Genomic DNA, 8,806 nt, shown 5'->3' with positions numbered 1-8,806 from the left:
GGCCGAGCCTCCCGGCCAGCCTGCCCCCGGGGCCCCTCTCCCGCCGGCTTGTTTAGGATTCAGGGAAGGAGGGGGCGGGGTGGGGGAGGGATGGTGTTGAGAGACGGGGAAAGGCCGGAGACTTCTCCCCTGATGGCCCCTGCCCATCCCCCCGCTGCTCTCTCACGCTGGGGCCCTGTGGAGGGAACTGGCCGTTTCCCACTTCAGAGATTTGTCCGCGAGACTGGAGGCATCCCCGGGCGATAAGCCCCACGTGTGGGCACAGTTCTTAGCCTCCTTGCCCCCATCAGAGGCAGCGCTGATTAAAAGCATCTCCTGCGAGCCCTGAAGCGAACCATTATCTTTTGGGGAGATGTTTTATTCTCTCTCGAGTTAGTCCGAGTTCTGTGAGTCGTGAGAACTGTGCACACAAAAGGCCCTGTCCTAAGAGTTGGAGATTCTTAGACTCTGGGCAACTAGGTCTGGGCAACTAGGCTTTGTGAGCCTGACCACCTGGTCAGAAGGTAAACGTGACTGGGGAAGACATAAGTGTTGTGAATTTGTTCACATCTCTTAAAATCAGGCATAACAAGAGCACTGAGAAGGGACATTTTACAAATGTAATCCGATGGCCAAACATGTGGATCATAGCGTTACAAGTGGATTAGCAAATGGCACAGGAATCTATAAATCTATGGCACATGATGAGGGTACAGGCTAAAAGCTCACCTTAAGGAAAAGTGCTGGCAGAAAGCTAGTTTTTGTCACTAAGACAAAATCCTCCTTATGAAAAAAAAATGGGGGGGGGGCGGTGGTCAACAGTTTTAGAACATCTGCTGGGAGGGCAGCACTACCCTTGCTGGAAGCTCACTGTAAAAAGGATCAGTCTACTAAACGATGTCTACTTAACTGCGTGGAAGACAGTAAAATCTTGGCTCTATTGCCTCCAAAGTCTTACTTAAAATTTACATGAATTTGAACTATTTTTAAGCATCAGAATAAAGGTTCTTTAGAAGTAATAAAATGAAACGTTTACAACGATGTTTTAAATACCTGATAAGTCAAATTTACACAAAATTATATTCCTGGGTGCCACTAAACTAGGTTTTTAAAAACTGTATGACATTCTTCTCCCCCTTGACTCCCCCTTCTCCCTGTTCCCTTTCAGTCGACCCACATGCTCATATTTTCTAGATAAGAATGGCTAGTAAGATGCTCTTTTGCTCTCTTTCTTGAATAAAGAAGAAGCATAAAGGCTGGAGGAGGGGAGGGATGAGCTAACAGCGAGGGAAGAACTTTTTTTTTAACCTGCCACTTTGTCTTTTCTTTAACATTTCAATTAATCATAGGAGACTTTGATTCTAACGCAATGGCTTTGGACCTTGAGTTGCACTGGGGAAGAACATAGCATTGCATCTAACATGAAATAAAATAATATGTGTAACATAAATAATATATAATGTAATGTGACTTAAACTTTTCTGATGTATTTACTGTCCCATGTTGGGCAGCAAAAACCTTACTCTGATGATGGAATTATTAAATGTGTAGTATACCCAAGATCACTCATTGTAAATGGTAACGGAAATAGAATCCCACATCTTCCGATTTGTTTTTTGCTTTTGCTTTTTCTACTGTGATCTTTCTGTTCTTTATATTTAAATAATTTAATTTAAACTTCTCTCTTTTTTTTCTTTCTTCCCTTCCTTTCTTTTTTTCTAAACACCTATTACTGCTGGCTTCAGAATTTATGGCATACTTCTTTAAATAACACAGTACATGTCTTCTCGGACAATTACATTTCCTTTCATGTTCAATACCTCTCTTATATGATGTACTAGCTGCATACGCCACTTCGGGGCTTGTTTCCCAGTTCTCAAATGCTCCACCATTCCAGCACAGCTTCTTGCGTATAGTGAGGTAACCACACTGAGGTGGTTGAGAACATGGATTTTGGTGTCTGTCAGACTACAGTTCAAATTTCAGTGTGACATAGACAAGTTACTATGCTCTCAAAAGTTATCTATTTAATGGGAACAAGTGTAATACCAATAGCTGTTGTGACATAATATAATGCTTGGAAAGTACCTGGTGCAAGCTCTATAAATAGGTGCCATCATAATTTAGTAAGTAAATATCCCCAATAGTGACAAATCTTTATCCTTTCAGAGTTGGCTTAATTTTTAAATATTCAAGTTTTTAAGAGTCAATTCTGAGTGGTGACTACGCTGATGACTTCTTTGAATAGTCCCTGAACTAGTCCTGAAAGGGGTAGAAGTGCCTGGGTGTTTAAACTCCCAAACTTGCCCCCTCGAAGGATAAATCTCATTGAGATAACTGCCTAAGCTCTATTTTGTTTTTATATTCTAAAACAAGGACAATTATTTTCAGGCTGAAAAGAGGAGAACCTATATAGTTTTTTAAAAGAACTGAAATCTGAGGGTAGGTTGGGGGCAGGGGAGGAATTGGGTTCTGTTAAATAAATTCACGCCTCCTGGCACAACTTTGGGGGGGGGGGGTCACATAATTTTACCCATCAAATTATGGAGCTGTACTAAACGATATTCAAGCATTATGACCCCTAAACATTACCTGGTTCTATGGATTGAGAAAACGCAGCACAAGTCTGGAGTTGTTTAAGTTTTCATTTAACAAATATTTATTGAGATCCTACTATGTTGGTTAGAAGACCAGGCCCTGGATGAGGATCACATGCTATGATCGTCACGTAATTCCAGAAAGCACTCACCGATGAGCTTTCAGAATGTTGCCACCAGAAACAGTCTGAAAAAGTTTAACTTTAAAAGGGGTGGTAATTCTTCATGGGTTGCAAAAGGATGCAGCTGCTGTGGAAAACAGTATGGAGATTCCTCAAAAAATTAAAAATAGAACTACAGTCCCACTTCTGGGTAAATATCCAAAATAATTTAAAAGGTAGTATCTTGAAGAGGTACTTGCACATCTATGTTGATTGCAACCTTATTCACAATAGCCAAATTCTGGAAACAACCTAAATGTTCATCAACAGATGAATGGGTAAGAAAAGGAAATATTATTTAGCCCTAAAAGAGAATGAAGTCCTGTTGTATGCTAGCTACAACATGAATGATCCTTGAGGACCTTATGTTGTGAAATAAGTTGGTCACAAAAAGACAAGTAATGCATGATTCCACTAATATGAGGTATCTAAAGTAATTAAACGCATAGAAACAGAAAGTGTAATGGTGGTTGCCGGGGAGTTGTGGTTCAAGGGTATGGCGTTTCAGTTATGCAAGATGAAAAAAGTTCCACATGGAACCGACTGACATATCTCAGAACAGGGGTAGAGATGGGAAGAGATTAACCAAAGAACTTATATACATACTAGAGGCCCGATGCACGAATTTCGTGCAAGGGCCTTGGCCCCGGCCTCTGCCCGCTGTGGCCAGAGGCCTCTGCTGCCTCTGCCTCGGCCCCCACATGCTGTGGCTTTGTCTGGAAGGAAGGATGTCTGGTCTAATTAGCATATTATGCTTTTACTAGAGGACCAGTGCACAAATTCGTGCACGGGTGGGGTCCCTCAGCCTGGCCGGTGATCAGGGCTGATTGGGGCCAATCGGGGCTGGCCAGCCAGGGAGAGGGACCACAGGAGGTTGGCCGGCCACAGGAGGTTGGTTGTGGGAATGCACTGACTACCAGGGGGCAGCTCCTGCTTTGAGCATCTGCCCCTGGTGGTCAGTGCACATCATAGCAACCGGTTGTTTGGTCAACTGATCGTAATGGTCGCTTAGGCTTTTATGTATATAGATTATTATAGATATGCATAGCCAATGGACACAGACAATAGTGTGGTGAAGGCAGGAGCTGGGAGGAGGGGGGCTAATGGAGGGGAGGAATTTTGAGAGAGATCTGTAATACTCCTCAGCAATATTTTTAAAAAGAAAAAAGTTTTACAGATCTGTTGTACAACAATATGGATATGGTTAACAATACTGTAATGTATACTTAAAATTGTTAAGAGTAAATTTATATTGCGTGTTGTTTTACCACAGTTTTTAAAAAGTGGATTGTAAATCCATAGGAAAAGCAGTGATGGTAATAACAAGGCAGAAACCCATGTTTGCTAAGAATACATAGACCAATGCTTGTTTCGGCAGCCCATATACTAAAATTGGAATGATACAGAGATTAGCAAGGATGACATGCAAATTCGTGAAGTGTTTCATATTTTTGCCTGGGTTGTGGGCTTGATCCCTAGTGTGGGGTGTGCAGGAGGCAGCCAATCAATGATTCTCTCTCATCCCTCTCCCTTTCTCTCTGAAATCAAAAAAAAATATTTTTTTTTACAAAAAGAAAGAAAAAGAATACATAGATCAGGGTAGTTCAAGGAAAATGGAAAAGCAAACACATTTTTATTTCAACAAGACAGTTGAGTCCTAACCGGTGGTTCAATGGTTAGAGCGTCGGCCCATGACCGAAGGGTTGTGGGTTCAATTCTGGTCAAAGACACATACCTGGGTTGCAGGTTCCCCGCCCTGGTTGGGACATGTGTGGGAGGCAACCAATTGATGTGGCTCTCTCATCTCGATGTTTCTCTTTCTGTTCTCTCTCCTCTTCCCCCTTCCCTTCCACTCTCTCTAACATCAATGGGAAAAAATATCCTCCATGAGGATTAACAACAAAAATTTGACCACCCACAGCTCATGATATTCTTATGAAGAAATATTGATTGGATGTTAAAGGGATTATGCAAGATAACATTTCTTTGAAGCATCTCCTCACCCTCACTCCTATGTTGCCAAGTTTCTCTCTGAAATCTTTTGAAATCTGTTCTCCACTCAATTTCTCCTGTTACTGCCCATGTTCCTGTTCTTAGTACCTCTCACCTGAGCCATTGCATTAGAATAGGCTCTCAACACACTTCCCCAAAATCGTGCAATCTTTCCATCTCCGATTCATTTTTATTGCTACTACAAGTTAATTTGTCTGTGATTAAGTTTTTGTTTTGATCAAAAATTTTCACTGCCCCCTCATTTGCCTGTAAAATGCCAAAGTATTAATTAAACAACTAAACTCCATAATTCTAATGGCGCCCTAGTCTGACCCCAATCTACAATTACAAATTTATAGTCAATCTTTTTCTATATATATTCAACACTTGGGCCAAAATGAACCATCCATGGTGATAGCCGAACAGCACTTGAATTGCTCTAACTCTGAGCCTTTTGCAGGAGATTTTCTCTAATCCTAGACTACATTCCTTGCCCTTCACCCTCACACTGTAATTGAGAGCCTTCCTAATATCTACATTTTCTGGGGCAGTAGAGATGTTATTTTGTCTGAAACCTTACAATATTTTTGTGGTACATAACTTATGCATATTTTAAAAAATATATCTTTATTGATTTCAAAGAGGAAGGGAGAGGGAGAGATAGAAACATCAATGATGAGAGAGATCATTGATTGGCTGCCTCCTGCATGCCCCCACTGGGGATCTAGCCCACAACCCAGGCATGTGCCCTTGACCGGAATCGAACCTGGGACCCTTCAGTCCGCAGTTCGACACTCTATCCACTGAGCCAAACTAGCTAGGGTGACTTATGCATATTTTATCACGAGCATTTTGAGGACATGAATCACATCTGATTCATCTTTGTGTGCCTCACAGTAAAGACATTGCCTTGCAATGAAGAGGAACTGAATAGATATTTGTTGGCTGAAGAAATAATGAAGTACTATACTGAAATACTGATTAGATAGATGGAAAGCAACTGAGAGAAAGTTCTCTGGGAAAATAGTGCAAAATCCTATACTTGGAGTTAACCTGGTCTAGTCTACATTTATTATCACTGGCTTAAGTTAAAATTACAGAGGACGTATTTTTCTGAATTTTCATGTAACACAATGTGTAACTAATATGTTGTATGATAGAATGTGAATTTTTTCCACTCCTGGTAGTTGTTTATGAAGATGTGTACTAAGAAGAGAGGTCCTGGGGACTCTTCAAGTGATGATTGTTACCAGTACACAATTTCCAAGAGAAAATAAGAGTATCAAGAAACAGGAGCCAGAAGTAACTCATCAAGTACCAGAACTCAAGGGGCCATTCTGGGGCAGGAAAGGGGAGATGTTCAAGGATATGTAGGAGAAGTGAGCATAGAACAATTAGAACCGAGGCCGAGAGCACTGGGCATCCCTTTGGATATACGCCAGCAATGGGAAGAGTCTTAAAGGAACTGCTGAGGAATGACACGTTCACTCATTCAACAAAGTACTGAGCATTCAGTGGGTCCCAGGCACTATTGCAGGTACAGTCACAAGAAAATTATGTAGTCACTGAATATTGTGGTAAACTCTGCAACGTTCAGGATAATTTGAGAACCGAGTTTAAGGAGCAATTCACATTCCTACAGTGGGATGAAATGGAAAGGAAGGGATTATGCTCCTAAGACATATGGAGAGTCTCGGCTTTTACCCTGCTTGCAAACTAACAAGTTACTAGTAGACAACACAAAACTCCTGTGCCAGTGATGAAGGACAGTTTATTACTCGTGGCAATGAAAAAAGCAGAGTACGTACCAGCAACTTGTCTTCAGTTCCCTATGCCTCAAATCCCACAGGGCAACACAATGAGGGCCAAATGTCAACTGCACATACAGTGGGTTGTGTTACAGGGAAGGAAGCCAAAGCTTAAGGAACCTAAATCTTTTATAATGGGTAGTAAGTATGCCTGACGTTTGCTCCAGAGGGAAACACTATCTCTATATTCCATGGCTATGCACTATACAAATATCCTTGAAGAGATAGTCCAGGGCAAAGTACAGTTGGTTCCTCTCTTGCAAGGTGTACAGAAATGCGAGAGAACCGTAAAGAACTGTCTCTCAACATGTGCTTCGCAGTGGAGCTGTTATCTGTGGTGAACTTGAGCGTGAGTGGAAGCTTCCTAATTGGACTGGATTGGGGTTAGCCTTCCAGAGAGAATGGTATGACTATGGCATTGAAGTATGAAAGATCAAGGTATACTCAGGAAACTACAGGTAGGTCAGTATAGCCAGAGGACAGGCTACATTGAAGAGCAGAGGGAAAAGAGGGACAAAGCCATGGCCAAAGAGGCCTTGTGCCATGCTAAGGAGCTTGAACTTTTCCTGGGGGGCCATGATTTCCCAAAGGCTGCCCTTTAGATGGGTTGCATGTGGTACACTCTTTGCTATGAGCCCTATTGCAGATATTTTAGCAATTTATTATTTTTTAAATTGGGGCAGGAAAGGGGAGATGTTTGTTGAAAGTATTCCAGGTGTCCCATTTGTTTGTTTGTTTGTTTGTTTTTTACCATTGACCCCCTCCATCACGCACCCACCCCTCCCAGGCCTTCACCACTCTATTGTCTGTGTCCATGGGCTATGCATAGCCTATCTAATAAAGAGGGAATATGCTAATTGACCCTCACACTGTCACAAAGATGGTGACACCCACATCCAATAAGAAGGGAATATGCTAATTGACTGCCACACCCTCAAAGATGGCGGCATCCACAGCCACAAGATGGCGGCGCCCAGTCCCCTCAGCCCCCCAGCCGCCCAGGGCTTCCCAAGGCTCAGGTAACCAGGGCCGACTGAGGCTTGTGCTGCCGGCAGTGGCAGCAGCAAAGGTGTGATGGGGGCATCGCCTTCCCCTGATCACCGGGTCACCTCCCGCCCCTGAGGGCTCCCGGACTGTGAGAGGGGGCAGGCCGGGCTGAGGGACCCCCCCCCTCCAGTGTATGAATTTTCATGCACCAGGCCTCTAATATGCTTATAAGTTCCCAGTTAATCACTCTCTCCTCACCCCCCTCCCCCCTTCCCTCTGAGATTCATCAGCATTTTAAACTCATTCAGTTCTAACAACTAAGTAAGTTAGGTATTACGATCCTTGTTTTACAGGTGAGTTGAGGCTCAAAGAGGCTAAGGAGCTTAGTCTGGTTCACACAGCAGATATATGACAAAAGCATGATTCTCCTCCAAGTCTACTTGATCAGAGTTCTTGCTCTTAGAACTCTCAGTGTCCTGTGAAAAGTAGGAGAGAGAGAGGAGTGTTAGCTGGAGGTGAAAAAATAGAACTACTGACAGATTCTAATAAGATAATTTTTACTAGCCAACAGTTGTTTCTATATTTCTTATGCTCTGAAATGCCACTAATCATTGGATCTTGCTGGCACACTTTCCATTCTCCTATCACAGTCTACCTGAGGCTGCCACCTTTTTTTTCTTTCTGCTATACATGGACCAGCAAACCACAGACAACTGGTACAGCTGGGCTGTGTGATGGGTGAGAAACAGTTCCCTCATTTTTCAAATGGCATGGAATTTAACTGAGATAAACAAGCTCCTGTGGGTTGTTGTTGGTTTGGTTGTTTGTTTTGTTAATTGAATTGCATTTGATGGACAGAAGTTAGGGTTGGGCATGTGGTTCTGCTATACATGGACCAGCAAACCACAGACAACTGGTACAGCTGGGCTGTGTGATGGGTGAGAAACAGTTCCCTCATTTTTCAAATGGCATGGAATTTAACTGAGATAAACAAGCTCCTGTGGGTTGTTGTTGGTTTGGTTGTTTGTTTTGTTAATTGAATTGCATTTGATGGACAGAAGTTAGGGTTGGGCATGTGGGATCCTTGCCCTAGCTGGTTTGGCTCAGTGGATAGAGCATTGGCCTGCAGACTGAAGGATCCCGGGTTCGATTCCTGTCAAGGGCACGTGCCTGGGTTGCAGGCTCCATCCCCAGTAGGGGCCATGCAGGAGGCAGCCGATCAATGATTCTCTCTCATCATTGATGTTTCTATCTCTCTTTCCCTTTTCCTTCCTCTCAAATA

The sequence above is a fragment of the Myotis brandtii genome, unplaced genomic scaffold (assembly GCF_000412655.1).
Source record: "Myotis brandtii unplaced genomic scaffold, ASM41265v1 scaffold626, whole genome shotgun sequence".
Classification (NCBI taxonomy): Eukaryota; Metazoa; Chordata; class Mammalia; order Chiroptera; family Vespertilionidae; genus Myotis; species Myotis brandtii.
Note: the sequence above shows the minus strand (reverse complement) of the source record.